This window comes from Mercurialis annua, linkage group LG7 (assembly GCF_937616625.2).
Source record: "Mercurialis annua linkage group LG7, ddMerAnnu1.2, whole genome shotgun sequence".
Classification (NCBI taxonomy): domain Eukaryota; kingdom Viridiplantae; phylum Streptophyta; class Magnoliopsida; order Malpighiales; family Euphorbiaceae; genus Mercurialis; species Mercurialis annua.
Genome location: NC_065576.1, coordinates 14,944,490 through 14,961,561, shown reverse-complemented (window position 1 = coordinate 14,961,561; position 17,072 = coordinate 14,944,490).

Sequence of the window (17,072 nt, the reverse complement as noted above, 5' to 3'; positions counted from 1 at the left end):
CTCTTGTATGTGCCAACACAAATCCAATCATTAAATTCAGAAAGCCATGCTTGATTACACGTATCAGACACACTTTCTAGGAGCAACGGATTGCGATTTACAAACACCAAACCAACTGATTTAACCTTTTCAGGTTTGTCTAAGTTTCGAACTTTTTCCAGTAAAGCAAAAGATGGAATTGCCCAACTTTTTACATTTGTCAACGTTGTCTCCTTTTTTAAATTTTCACTAGCTTTCCTTGTGGGAAGCTGTTACAATATGAAAACAAAACATTGCATTATCATTACAATATCAAAAAATATTACATCTAATTAAAAATAAAATAAATTTAAAAACATTACTTTCAATCTCCTTCTTGGAGGAGCAGTAACTGTTTTAACTGGTATATCTTGTTCAGCAATGACATTCTCTTTTTTTATAACTGTTTTTTTAGGAACCTTATTTCATAAAACAGAAGGTTCAGTTAACTTATCTTGCATAAATAATTGAAAAATAAACAAAACCTAAATTTAATAAATACCTCATTCGAAATCCAGGTAGACAAAGATGCCACAATAGAAGATACTTGTAGCTCACAAGCAGCAAGATCATCCATCTCAGTATCAGAATTATCATCCACTTTCTTCTCTAAAGTTGTCTTTGCAACATCTAAATCTGATTGCTCACCAGGAGGCGTCATAAACTCATCACTACAGACTTCACCAAGCATCTCAAGTTCAACTTCAATTTGTTTGTGCATATCAGTTTTTTCACCAGCAGCACTACAAACATTCTGTTACATAAAAAATAATCAAAAACATTTCATATTATCATAATAGTATCATAGAGTATCATATAATTATCATGACACACTCAATGTATAAAAAAATTACATTATCATAACAGTATCAAAACATATTATCATAGAATTATCATTATCATAACAGTATCACATAAATGTAAAAAATAAGACATTATCATGTAATTATCATTATCATAACAGTATCACATAAATGTAAAAAATCAGCTCATATAAACACCATATTATCAATACAGTATCAATTAAAAAATAATAAAATTACATTATCATAACAGTATAAAAATAATACATTATCATTACAGTATCATGTAATTAATTTACAAGTAGCCATACAACTCAAAAAATAAAAAAAAGAACAGTATCATTACATTATCATAAAAAAAGAAGAGAGCAAAAAATTAACAAACTTGTATGCTTATACCTCCAAGTCAGATTTCTTTTCTTTTAAACTCAATTGTTCCTTGTCTGGAACACCATTAGTACAAATAGACTGCTCAGTTGCAACGGAATCCAGAGCTTCGTTAATATTCTTATCCTGCACCATCAGCTCAACAGCAGTAACATTCTCAGCCTGCTCTAACGGCTCAACGAAATTGACATTGTCGACCTGCTCCAACGGCTCAACGGAATTAAAATTCTCAGCCTGATTAATATCATCAGCTACATTTACATTCTCAGCATCCCCAATTACATCCCTTTTTTGAACTAAATCAGCATCCTCAACTTCTTCTGTTATGTCAGGTAACTCAGCCTCCTTAACTACATCAAATTTATCAGTACACTGACTAGGATTGCTATCAAAAAAAGCATCCACATCAAAATTCCTCTCTGAATCATCAGCAATAGAATCAACTTCTGCCACAGCTTCTCCCACATCTTCAGCCACATCTTCTACACCACAATCATCAATTTCAGAATTATCATTGGACAAGGATTTCACTTCCTCAACATTTACCTCAGCATCAATCTAATAGCAGAAAAAGATTAATTAGTAAAATGTACAGTTAATTATAAAGAAATCAACAACAATAAAAAAAATACCTTTCCTCCAACTGATTCAGAAACAGGTACAACATTTTCATTATTTAAAATCGCAGCACTCTCCTTAAAGATCTTATGACTCACATCATCATCACTCACAGTTTCCTCCGATGAGCCACTGTTATTCTCATTAACAGTCTGCAAAAACGAAAATTAATAAAATTAATAATTAGAATAATGCATATTATTAAAATATATATAAAAATATTTACCTCAGAATCACCGTCAGAAGAATATATCAGTTCTTCTACAGTATCAGCCTATATTAAACAATGATTATATCATTATAAATAAAAGAGATTATCATAACAGTATCATCATATTCTCATTAATTAAAAACATTATCATGAACATATAAGCCATTAACAAAACAGTAAAACACAACTCATGAAAAAGCATAAAAATAACAGTACAATTAAGTATTATCATAGAGGTATCATTGCAATGCTAACAATAAATATGTAATATTAAAACAGTAACAGTTTTATGCAAAAATGTTATCATACAGTTATCATTCAATTATCATACAATTATCATATTATCAGATGAGCATCACATTATCAGATGAGCATCAAAATATCATATAAGTATCAGTATTTTCATATTATCATACAGTTATCATAATATACTATTATTGTAATGTTATTATAAAAACACATACCTTTCCAGATTTGTCATCAAAAATATCACTCAATTGATTTTCTTCAAAACTAACCACAGAAGCACAAATGCGCTTTCGAACGTCACACTCCACATCAGAATAATCAGCCTTGTTATCAAAAATTAGTGCTTTCAATTCATGGACAAATTTAATACAAGCAGACCTTGCCACTTCCAATATTTTATCTTCAGAATCAGAAGCAGAAGTTCTTGCTCGCTTCACAACTTGACCTTGATAATTTAGTCCAGTAACAATAAGTTGACTTGACTCAAACTCATTTGCTACAATATTTGAAAGCACTGAGACCTATAAAAAATAAAAAATAATTAGCTCACAAATAACACACAAATCAATAAAAGAAAAAAAGTTAAATAAGAATCATAATACCTTTTCAGTTCCATCATCAAAAACCTGAAAATCAAAGTTCTGCATTTTCTTAATATCCTTCGGACTCCAACGCAGTAATCGAGGATAAACAGCAGCATTGCTCAAAGTACACAAATACTCAGGCACATAAACCAATGTTTCATAAAACCAAAACTGAATAGCATGCAGAGAACCATACAAACGATAGAAAGCAGATTGACTTGATGCATTATGTTTAGTCCACAGCTTGTTCTTAGTAGACTGAACAAATAACTGGAATGAATATTTTCCCCATGGAAAATCATCATAATCAGGGTAGTCAAGCAAGTGAATGAACCGATCGTCAACCAAAATAGTCCCAAGATGACCCAATAAAAAACACTGAACCATGTAAAGCTTTGCAAACTTTACAGCATCTTCATCATTCTCCCACGCAGCCTCTTTAAATTTCGCTTCAATAACCTGACGGGTAATCTTGCTCACATCACCAAAATATTTATTAAAAAAATTACTGTCCTTAAAATGACCAGAAAACCTTGACTCATCACCAACAAAAACAAGTCCACTAACAAGACCAAACTCATATAGACTGAATCGCATATTCTGCGAACCGTAATGAAACCAAAGCTCTGACAAATTGCTGTGATGAACTTTCCTTAAAAGTATGGCATGTATGAGTCTAAGACTCAGTACATCCTTGTCAAGTTCTAGAAAGGCACCAAACCTACTGTTCTTGAACGTTGCTAACTGATCTTCACTAAGCTTCGATTTTATATGTTTCAGCACTGCATTCTGTGAAGCATTTCCAACTTTACCGACAAACCGATCCTTTGGACCAAGTAACAAATCAAATGTCTGCAATAAACACAAATGCAAAGAGTATTATAAATGGTATCATAATGTTATCAGTTATACAAAAATATTATTATAAAAAAACATCATTATCATCATGGTATCATACTGTCATAAAATTGTCATCAGTTATACAAAGAGTATTTAAAAACATCGTAAGAGTATCAACAGAAACAAATATTTTATATTATCATCATATTATCAAACAACTGAACACATACAAGTTGCACAACATTATCACAAAAAATGACATATTATCATAATATTATCAGTATACACATTTATACTAACATAACGCTATCATCATGTTATCATCAACTTATCATCATGTTATCATCAACTTATCATCATGTTATAATCATATTATCATTCGATTATCAGTACACTTACCATCATGGTATCATACTGTCATAAAATTGTCATCAGTTATACAAAAACTATTAAAAACATCATAAGAGTATCAACATAAAAGCAATATTTTATATTATCATCATATTATCAAATAACTGAACACATACAACTACCAGAAAAAAACAACACTCTCAAAATGACATACTATTATCATAAGAGTATCAACAGAAACAAATATTTTATATTATCATCATATTACCAAACAACTGAACACATACAAGTTGCACAATATTATCACAAAAAAGGCATATTATCATAATATTATTGGTATACACATTTATACTAACATAACGCTATCATCATGTTATCATCAACTTGTCATCATGTTATAATCATATTATCATTCGATTATCAGTACAATACGAAAAAAACACAATTAATCAAAAAAATACCTGAAATGAATCATTCTTATCCAAATTATCAGTACCAAGCCTTTTCCTCTTAATATCTCTTTTAGGTACCACAAAATTTGCTTTCCTTTTTCCAGCAACAGACTTCTGCACAGATTTTGATTTCTTTATTGCTTTCTTCTCTATTTTAGGAGCAACAGGTTTACTACCAATAGTCTTTTTCCTCAAACTCATACGGACCGGAGAATCAGAAGCTTCCTCCATTTCTTTAGGAGCAATGTCAGGATTCTTCAATTGAATCAAGAATTCCGATAATGTTTGATCAAAATCAGTATCAGACATAATGTATAATAAAAACTGGAGATAAAAAGTATAAAAAAACAAAATCAGTGATAAGAACTAACAAAATATCAAATAATTGTACATGCATTAACAGATTCACAAATTTTTAATACAAAATCATTTGCAATTCATATTGTAAGATAAAAAAAACTATTAAAATCATAAAAAAACACAATCCTAGATCTAACACAACAAAAAATAAGATATAACAAAAGCATAACCGTTAAAAATAAAAAAAAATTAGAGAAATCACTCACCGATGAACAATGCAGATGATAGAGCAGTAACAATGGAAGATACAACAATCAAAAAACGATACAGTGAAGAGCAAATAAATCAGAAAACACGAAGAGTGAAATAGAACGAGAACGAGAGAGAATAGAAGAGAAGAGAAAAGAGGGAAACAGGAAATAATGAGCAATAACTGCCCTAAGAGTATAAAAGAAAACTTTTAAATAAAACGGCGTAAAAAAACAATGAAACAACGCAAATATAATTAAAAATGACACGTGGGAGTAAATACACAAATAACAATAAAAGAGGAAGTATTTTTTATATCTTTTAATAAGGGAGGTAATCTATATAAATATTTTCAAAGTTGGAGTGTATTCCCTAATTTTCTCTTTTTTTTTACTCCCTCAAGTGTTTGGTTGTTAAATTTTGCATTATTTCCATGAATTATTAGTACTTTTTGGTATAAAACTGTCAGGAACATGATTAATACTAATATAAGAATGAAAAGATAACACAAGTTAGTTAACAGTTTGATTCTGAAAAAACAATCTATTAAATATATAGAATTTGAAGTAAAAATACATAGCTATTCCTGCATCCAACAATTAACTTATGGTATTGAATTAATTTGGTTTGAGTGATGTGTAGAGCATTAATCAAATTTATTTTGTAAGTTAACCTAAACGTAAGAGGAGATAATCCAGTTCGTGTCCTTTCTAACTTATTTGGCACCAACTAATGGCCGATTCCAAATCTAATATTCTGCCTTTAAATGCAAAAAAAAAAACTATAATAATAAGAAACTGAAAACAAGAAAATTGATTATTGAAATTGTTGATAAAAAACTAAAATATTATATTTAATATATAACCGAATATATAAACACCGGGTCATATAAATGTTACTCATATGCTACAATTTTAATTTTAATATAAATAGAAATAAAACTCATTTATACAAACTTATTACAAAATAAAAATATATGTTTAATTATTTAATTAATAATAACATTAATTAATGGGTGGTAACAAATCTAATTGGTCATCCAAAATAAATAGGTAGTTTGTTTAGATGATATTTTCTATAATTTAATATTTTTAACTCTAACAACTATATACAATTACAATATTAGCTTTCAAATTAAATATAAATCTAATTTTAATTAATAAGAACACAAAAAATTAAGAAGTAAATTACAAGTTTACTTCTAATAATAAGAACACAAATTAAAAAGTTAAATTTCATTAATTAAACTTACTATCATAGTGAACCTGTTAATGTTGCAAAAGCATCCCGAGGAATAAGCTTTACAACGCTAAAAAAAAGACCTAACTTAGCTATATGTTTGCTTTTTGCAAACAAAAATACATAAAAAACAGTTTTTGTTAAAAGATAATTATTTATGCACTATATTCTTATTTTTAATATACTAACGGGTCTTAGAACTATAATTCACATACTGTAATTTTAAATTAAATAAAAAAAAGGCTTAATTGCATAAAAAATCACCAACTTTCGCGTGTTTTTGATATTTAACATAATCTTTTTTTCTTGGCATAAAAAATCATCAACTTTCGTTTTTTGGTGATTTTTGGTGCAATTAAGCCTAGAAAGAATTAGTAATAATTTATTAAAAACTAATTATATTTTATTAATATTCAATATATATAACGGGTCATATAAATATCGCTCACGTGCGCAGCACGTGGCGAAAAACTAGTACTATATATAAAAGTACGGATGGGGGGGACAGACAAATTTACTGAATAATCCTTTTCATTTTACCACTAAATAGAGGTTTTATAGTCATTAACTAATTAGTTATTTAATCAATCATTATTATAATTAAAGTCCTAATTAGAATAGGTAACTAAATTATCTTCAATTTAGTTTTTTTTTTTTTTTTTTGAAGGGCAAATTTCATTAAATCAAAGCAAAGCCATTTGATCGGCCATTACATAAACAAGAACATCAGCAGGGACATGCCCCCTCCGTATAAGTCTGGATTCACTATTTCTAACAGCTTTCTTTGCTAAGTAATCAGCCAAAGAGTTAGAGTTTCTTCTAACATGAATAACATCAGTACATAACCCAGAACTTAAGCTAATACAATCATCTGCTAGTAAACTCACATCATTGCAATACAGTACCTTATGATTAAAGATGTCCACTGCTACTTTTGAATCAGATTTGATTTCAAAAGGTGTAAGACTCTCTTCTACTGCAAGCAAAATGCCATCTCTGATTGCATAGGCTTCTCCCATTTCAATTGGGACAGATTCCTTATATAACTTGCATTGTGCAGCTTGAACCTCTCCCCTCCAGTCACGAATGACAACTCCAGTGCTAAACCAACCCTTCTTCATATCAAATCCGGCATCCACATTGATGCAGAACTTATCTTTATCTGGAGGGATCCATCTGTTGTCATCTGTTGTAGGATCTCTCCCAGTCCAGCTTCCTCCTTTACTGTGAATCTCCTTATTGGCTTGGATGAAATCTTCTATATACTGAGAAGCCCACTGTAAGAGTAAGTCCCTTGGCCTGACAGGTTGGCTATGAACAACGCAGTTCCTTTCATACCAAATGAGCCAAAGCATAACCACAAAAAACATAAAGTCCTTTTTCTGGAGATTTATGTAAGCCTGGAAAATCAGATCCTGCATACTCCAATGATGATCTGGTTTTAAGATTTTGGAACTTTCCCAGCTTCTCCAAACTTTCCTGGCTTGCCTGCAGAACCAGAGAGAATGGATTTGAGTTTCACCTGCAATTCCACAAACTGGACAGAAGTTATCAATACACATGCCTCTACTGATTAAATTAACTTTACAGGGGAGCCAATTGTTATAACACCTCCATAAGAAAATTTTAATTTTGTTAGGTAAAGATAAACTCCAGACAAACTTCCACCATTTCACCACTGTAATCTCATTAGAGCTAGAGGCCTGGTTCTTCTCTTCCCAAGCTGTTCTGTATCCACTCCTCACACTGTATATCCCTGACTTATCAAAATGCCATCTCCTGCAATCAGGTTGATCAGTTTTTGCAAGAAAGATGCTAAGAATAGTCTTGGAGTCAGATTCTGTAAAAGAGTTTTTAATGAGATCATAATTCCATCTTCCATCATCACATATCAGATCACTCACCTTTGATTCCTCATTTAGGACATTGAGGTTCAAAGGTCTGAAAGTACTCACTGATGGCAGCCAACTATCCTTAAAGATTCGGATATTCTGTCCATTTCCTACTCTCCACCTCAAACCTTTCTCAAGCAATTTCCTGCCCCACATAATACTTTTCCAAGTGAAAGAAGCATTTCTAGGACAGTTTGCCTCCAAAAAGTCATGGTTCATAAAGTACCTCTGCTTATAAACTCTTGCTAGCAAGTTATCAGGCCATTTGAGAATTCTTCATGCTTGCTTAGCCAGTAAGCTCTAGTTAACACATTCTAAGTCCTTAAAACCTAGACCTCCTCTACAATTAGGTTTACACAGAACACTCCATCTGGCCCAATGCAGCTTCCTTTTACCATCATTACTGCCCCACCAAAACCTATTGCACAATTTTTCAATCTCAGCAATCAGACTCTTAGGAAACTTGAAGCAATTCATGTGATAAGTGGGTATAGCTTGAATTACAGCTTTAATCAAGACTTCTTTTCCTCCTCCTGAGAACAAAGAGCCCCTCCAGCTTTGGAGTTTCTGCCAGATTCTCTCCTTGACATACTTCAAACTAGTCCCTTTCTGTCTACCAATGGATGAAGGAAGACCAAGATACTTCTCATGGCATTGGACAACCTGGACATTCAGAATATCCATAATCTCATTCTGGACTTCACTTGTAGTACCCTTACCAAAACTCAAAGCAGATTTGTCCAAGTTAACAACTTGACCAGATGCCCTACCATAGAGTTGCAGCATGTCTCTGATAAGTGTACATTCCACTGAGTTAGCTCTAGCAAAAAGGAGACTGTCATCTGCAAAGAACAGATGAGACACAGTACAATTTCCTCCAAAATTCAGACCATGAATCAGATTTCTCTCCACTGCAGCATTAATCATAGAGGACAGTCCTTGAGCACAAATGAGAAAAAGGTAAGGGGACAGAGGATCTGCCTAAGACCCCTCTGAGCCTCAATTTTACCAGTAACTGATCCATTAAGCAGAAAACAAAAGTGCACAGAAGAGATACACTTAATAATTTTATTGATCCAACTCCTGCCAAAGCCTAACTTCTCCATCATAGCTTCAAGAAATCTCCACTCCACCCTATCATATGCTTTGGACATGTCCAATTTCAAAGCTAAAGGACCATTAACTTTTCTTTTGGATTTCTTAATGACATGAATGCATTCAAAACCCAGGAGAGCATTATCAATGATCTGCCTCCCAGGGATGAATGCACTTTGTGCAGGATCTATCACCTCCCCCAGAACAAGTCTAAATCTGTTCGCTAAAGTTTTAGACACAATCTTATAGATTACATTACACAGACTTATAGGCCTAAACTTAGCAATAGAATCAGCAACTTTCACCTTAGGTATGAGGGCTAACACAGTCTCATTAACACACTTGACACTACTATCATCATTCAAAATATTCAAACAAATATCAGTTACCTCTTTGCCAATAATGTTCCAATATTTCTGAAAGAATAAAGCCGGGAAACCATCTTTTCCTGGAGCCTTGGTAGGTGGCATATCTTTCAAGGCTAAAAGAACATCTGTTGCAGTAAAGCTTCTATTCAGCATCTCATTCATGGAAGCATCAATCCTAGGTTTAACAAATTCAATCACCTCAGCAATGTCTGTTTCGGCAGGGTTAGATGTTTTAAAAAGATTAGCAAAGTATCTTTGGATAATACCTGCCATCTCCTCTGGTTTCTCCTTCCACACCCCTGTCTCATCATACAACCCCTGAATGCTGTTACGAGCTCTTCTTTTTTAGGCTTTCTGATGAAAAAACCGGGTATTATTATCCCCATAAGCCAACCAGTCACTCCTAGACCTCTGCTTCCAAGCCACTTCTTCCTTCAATTGCAGATCATCCAAACTCCTCTCCACCTTCCTGATGTTTTCAATTGAGCAAAGACCATCAGTGGAGTTCAGTAGATTAAGTAATTCCTTCTTCTTCTCCTCAATCTCATTTTTCAACTTGCCCATAGAGAGCTTACCCCACCTATTAAAGGCACTAGCACATTGATTTAATTTATGGGGCAAGTCATCTATTGACTGAATCATGCTACTATTATTCCAGGCATTCTCTACCTCTTCTCTGAACTTATCATCTAGGGTCCAGGCTTCTTCAAAAAGAAACCTGCTCTTCTTCTTCCTTTTAGCACTATTACCACTGAAGTTGTCTCTTCTGCTACTCCAAAAGACAATAGGTTTATGATCTGACCCCCAGTGCTCCAAGGAGTGAGTCTTATAGTCAGAATATAAACCCTGAGTTTCAGAGTTTATCAAAAATCTGTCTAGCTTTTCTTTCACAATACAATTACCTCTATGACCCCACCAGGTAAACTGATTGTCATTGGACCCTGCATCAAACAGATTACTCTTCTCCAGAGCTTCTCTGAAGTTTCTTATCAAATAATGGGGTCTAACTCCCCCTCCTTCCTTCTCCTCATCAGCCAAAATCTCGTTGAAGTCCCCTCCACAAATCCAAGGGCCTGCAAAACCAGAACTTAATCTTTCCAGCAAAGTCCAAGAGTGAACTCTAAGACTCTGCACAGGATCCCCATAAAATCCTGTAAAACGAATCACATTGCTCTCCTCGTCGACAACAGAACAATCTATATAGTGGTTGGAAGAACTCATTATAGATACCGAACAAGAACTCCTCCACAAAAGAGCCAAACCTCCACTTTTTCCCATACAGTCCACCACAAAACACGAATCCATCTCTAAATCATCAAGTTTCTTCTCAATCCCATCTCTCAGCATTTTAGTTTCCAACAGAAACACCAGAGAAGGTTTGATTTTCCTCACATGGTCCTTAAGACTTTGGAATGTTCTAAGAGGACCCAGACCTTGAACATTCCAGCTTAAGACTATCATTGCTCCCGGCGAGCCTGCTCTGCAGACTTCGCCGATATATCTTGAACGTTATCCTTACCAGCAACATATTCCCCATCAAGAGATAATGTTTCTGATGCATTTGTCGAGCTACCTTCACCCCCATCTCTGTCAAAAATCCCATTGCTTTCCACCAAATTTGTAATGTCAAGCAACGGTAACATTTTACTCAAACAAGTCTTCTGGGTTTTCTTATTAGAGCCTGACTTAGTTTTAGGCTTTTTAGCAACAGCCTTCAACTTAAGCCCAATTGACCCATCCGGCCCATTTTTTGAAAACATCTTCTTACGCGCCATAACTTCACTTCCTTTCAACTCATTTTCCTGATTAATCGTGACCTCAACCAATTCCATATCTGCAGTCTTCTTTCCATTTCCATTCAGATTTTGAATTTGAAAATGAATTGGAGATTTGCCGTTATTATTATCCTTCATTAGCGGAGATCTTTCAGCTTGATTCTCTCCACTAATTATGGAATTTGGTTCCCTCACCGTTGAAACCACCATTGGGGCCTTGGAGTTACCCACTTGCCGAAATCCTCCATCTCCTTCACTTCCACCTTTACCTTCAGGTTTAAGTCTCTTTCCCCTATTCAGAATCTTCTGAACTGGGCCTGCCCTCAACAATTCATTAAATTTATTCTGGTTGCCTTCATTCTCAGTTAAGACACACTCCATACTCTTGAAATTTCCCCTTGTCATCAATACGGACTTTAAGCCCTCTTTTCAGCGGTTTAGTGATATTTATTTTCACCCTCACCCTGATGTACTTACCAAGACAATCCCCAGTAGCACCTGAGTCTATGTCCACCACTTCTCCTATCTGTGAACCCAGGAAGATGCCCGCTTCTCTTGTTTGGCACAACAATGGTAAATTATGGATCTGAATCCAGAAAACCATTTTGTCAAACATCATCTCCTCATAATTGCCTATTCCCACTGGAACCTCTAGAGCAATCGCATACTCTTGAAATTTCCAAGGGCCACCATTCAGGACTCTCCTTCTATCTTCCTGATTCTCAAAGTGAATTACAAATAAATTGTCCCCCACTACCTCCACCATCATAGACTTCAATTTAGTTTTTAATATGTCAAAATTAACTAAATTGTCTCCAAATTAGTAGGAATACCTATCTTTTAGTTTGATTGAACTACAAAATTAAAATACTGTATTTGGTCAATATATTATTATTTAAATTTCTATCTTATTATTCAGTATGGAAAAATATTTTATAACCGAATATATTATATTTATTTTTATAAATTTTTTAACTAATTTAATATTAATTATAAATAAAAAATTGATATAATTATATTAAATTTACTAATATGTTCATTGACGGATTACGTTACGAGCCACGTGCATAGCACGTAATGCGAAACTAGTCTTAATAAGTTTTTGTATCATAATTTATATTTTCTCCTCATGAATTTATTTACATCCGCCACAAACTATATTTTCTAAAGAAAATTAATTAAAGCTAATAAATAAAAAAAAGGTAATAACCCTTTGAAAAATATTTTATAATCCACCAATTTGTAACCATTTCATTGTCTCATATACGATGCACACTGTACACATGGATATTTGTTTTAAAATTATTTACCATAATTTAATTTTTATGGCACACCGTTTATGAATTAAAATTTAGGTTTTAAGCATTTAGAGATTTAAGGTTAAAAATTTAGAGTTTATGATTTAGAGTTTACAATTTAAAAGTCTTTTAAATTACGAATTATAATATTTTTGAAAATAACAATAATGATAGGGCAATGTCGTATAATATGAGATAAACATGGTGGCACAATTTAGTGAGTTATATAGGACTATTCTAAACTTTACACTAAAAAGCTGGCTACTTTTCTTAAGCATTATAATTAAATATTAAAAAAAAATCCAAACATAACTTTTTTATTTTTGTGAAAAAAGATTGAAAAAATGTCATCATATAACTCAAAATCAGAAAACTTTACTTTAGTGACCCACAAAAATAAATTTTGCAAAAATCTCTCTTTTTTAAAGTTAGATTTCCAGCTATACCTCTTTTTATTACTATTACTAAATTGTCCCTAATTTAATTCTTGTTGCCGCTGCATGCCAACACATTTAAAGAGGATCTTCCGTCGGACCTCGTCGAAACTTGTCGGACCACTGCCAAATTGCCGTCAAACTGCTTCTCCACCAGCTCCTGATGCAACAAGATTGTTGTCTCAACACACAACAACTGAACTCACTCAGTGAAAATTCTCTTTATATTTATTATTTTGCCCGTTTTGCAAATCCTATAGCTCTCTCAAGATAAATTTTCAGGTAATGAATTTGGAGAAAATGAATATGGTTAGATTTTGATTACTTTTGTTTTAATTGATGTATTCTCAAAATTTTAAATTATTTTATTTTACTGAGTTATTATTCATGCTCATTAGATGCTTGATAAAAGTCTTGAATGAAAATGTAGTAGTTTGTGTTTATAAATTAAATTTCTGGTACATATATCTCTTTTGAATCTTTATTAAATTATTTATATAGATCCAATCTTATTTAATTTACAGTGCTTTTTAATTCAATGTTTACATTAATTATAGTGAAATTCTTACTGCTAATTTCTCTAAAGGTATGATAAAAATGCTATTTTTTGGTATTCTCTTATGAGTATTTGATTTCAATTTTCATGTTTTGGTTCTGTTTTTGAATCATTATTGTTGTATTTGATAGGTAGAGTTTTGAAAAGATGATCTATGAACTTTGTTTTTAGAGGGAGAATTGGATTTTTGCAAATTTAAGGATGATAAAAAATCATCAAAGACATTTTGTTGAGAATTGATGATTGTTGACTCTCTTTATAACTTAAATACTGGGCCTCTTGTTGGTTTTTGTATTGATCCACAAGAGATTTTGTTCTTGGTGTAAAATATGTCTCTGGTGGTAGCTTAGAGCGTCATTTACATGGTATGTCAACTTGTTTTCTTCTTTAATTAGTAATTTTCATTTCATTTTGGTTAACTTTTTGAAATTTGATTGATTTATGGATTGCTCTTTTGTAGAAGGGTGGTGTAACACTTCCTTAGCCAGTTAGGTATAAGGTGGCACTAAAAATTGCACAAGCAACTGCATATTTGCATAATGGCTAGAGAGAGAAAGATAAAAGAAAGTTGAAGAAATTAAAAAAAAGGCAATTAATGCATAAATAGGAATTATTGTATTTATAATATTTTATGAATCATTTATCAACCTAATATCAACCTTGACACAATTTTAATAAGTTCTATAGCTTTTTAAATTTTTAACTGACATATATATATATATATAGATTTTGAGATATAATCTTTTATAAGAATTGAATAATTTTTTCAATTGAGATGTATCTGACAGTTTATAAAACTGCAAATCAACCTTATGTGAACCTGATGTGAACCTATATTAAGTGAACTACCTCAATTTATTTTTAATAAAATTGTCTTATTCTTTTTTACAGACTTAAATGACATTTTATATAGAGAAAGTTTTGAGATTTAGTGTAACCACAAATTGAATATTTCTTTTAAGTGAAATATATTTAAGTTATAAAATCGAAAATCAACCAGATGTGAACCAGATGTGAAACTATATCAACTGAACTACCTTAATTCAATTTCAAATAAAATTTGTTTTGCTGCTCTTAACAATCTTAAATGACATTTTATATAGAGAGAATTTTGAGATTTAGTGTAATATACAAATTGAATATTTTTTTAAGTGAAATATATTTGACAGACTATATAACCAAAAATCAATCTAATGTGAACTTGATGTGAACTTATATCAACTGAACTTTCTTAATTCAATTTTTAATAAAATTTGTCTTCCTGCTCTTTACAATTTTAAATAACATTTTATATAGAGAGAATTTTGAAATTTATTGTAATACAAATTGAATTTTTTTTTTAAATATACTGTATTTGACAGTCTATAAAAGCAAAAATCAACCAGATGTGAACCGGATATGAACCTATATTAACTGAACTACCTTAGGGTGCGTCTGGATAAAGTTGGATTTGGATTTGGATTTGGATTTGGATTTGGATTTGGATTTGAGCCAAATCCTCTGTTTGGATTGGAAAAATTTGTTGGATTTGAATTTGAATCAAATCCAAGTTAATTTCAACACATACAAAAGTTGAGGATTTGAAATGACTACTATAACCTATGGATTTCAAATAATCTCATTATCTTTATAATATTAAAATTAACCGATTGAATTTAATTCAGTCGAAACCCGATTCGAATCGAATGGAGAAAACGTAGAAATTATTATCTCGTCAATATTTTTTCGAATTATTTTTTCAAAAAAAAACATATACTAGAGGAAGAGCATGTTTCTATTTTTCCGAGATACCCGCCGCTGTCCGACAATAATTTTTTCCGGAATTTTTTTCCTAAAGGATCATGCTCATCCTCTTTCGAGGTACCCGCTGTCGCCGTTTGGTGGAATTTTTTTCCGAATTTTTTCTGGATTTCTTTTTCAATTTTTTCCGAAAAAAATTTCAACGACAATTTTTTCCCGAAATTTTTATTAAGGATTAGGTTCCTCCTCTTCCGAAATAACCGCTGCCGACGTCCGACGAAAAAATCCCCTACACATCCAAAGTATTGAATTCTGGTATACATAGCATAATGACTTAATTACACACACAAAATCACTAACTTTTGCGTGTTTTTAGTATTTAATAATAATCTTTTTTCCTTGATATATTTAACATTAAATTTTATATATTGATATATCTGTCCACGATTGCGTTTCTTTTAAAAACAATTGTACCGGTTTGGATACAAAACGGCACCGTTTTACATCCAAAACGGTGCCGTAGATAATTATGTCAAAAAAATAAAAGAAATGTTAAATATGTCAAAAAAATAAAAGATAATGTTAAATATGTCAAAAAAATAAAAGATAATGTTAAATATGTCAAAAAAAAGATTATGTTAAATACCAAAAACACGAGAAAATTGTGATTTTTGGTGCAATTAAGCTTACATAATTTATAATGGTAATGACAGGAAAAGAGTAGACTAATCCTAGTTTACTGATGGCATATTCAATAATATGCCTTAATTGTATAATTAGTAAGCATTGTTTTCCTCTAATGTGAGCGAATTAGAAGAATGTAATAAATAAAATTAAAATGGTATAATTATCAAATAGAAAAAATTAAAACGGTATAAACTGCCCGAAAAGAGCAAACAAAGTAAGCAACAAAATTTTGTTAAGGTTCAAATGACTAAGTCATCCATATGATATTATCCATTTTGTTAAATTTCCTTTTTATTGTTAAAAGAAGTGTATCCGTCTTTTGATATGTTCTTTGAAAGAGAGACTACTTATAATTTTTAAAAAACTTTTCAATTATTCTTATTTTATACTCAAACGACTTTTTTAATACTAGTTTTGCATTACGTACTATGCACGTGACTCGTGGCGTGACTTGTCAATTTTACATTAATTAAATTTATTATAATAATATAAATTTATGTTATTTATAATCAATATTAAATAAGTGTTAAAAATAAATAAAATATTTTTAATTAATTTTTAAATTAGTTGACGTTAATAATATTTATTTATAATTTATTATATTAACTAAATGTATTATAATTATACCAATATATTTTATATATGTGAATTAATCATAGTTATGGCGAGGAAATAATAACACTTTAATTAAAAAATATGTATAAAGTTGTCAATTAATTTTTACTTAAATTAGCAATAGATGATGGATAATAAAGTGAGACAGAGCCCGTCTTGTGGAAAAGTTTTACTCCAAAATGGTAGCTGTATTGCTTTTGTCCATACTATTATTGTAGCCATTTCTGCTATGAAATATTGGACTTTGTCAACAATTCCTTCTTAAATGAAAGAAATTATGGGTAGCATAATTTCGTATAATAGCATAGTAG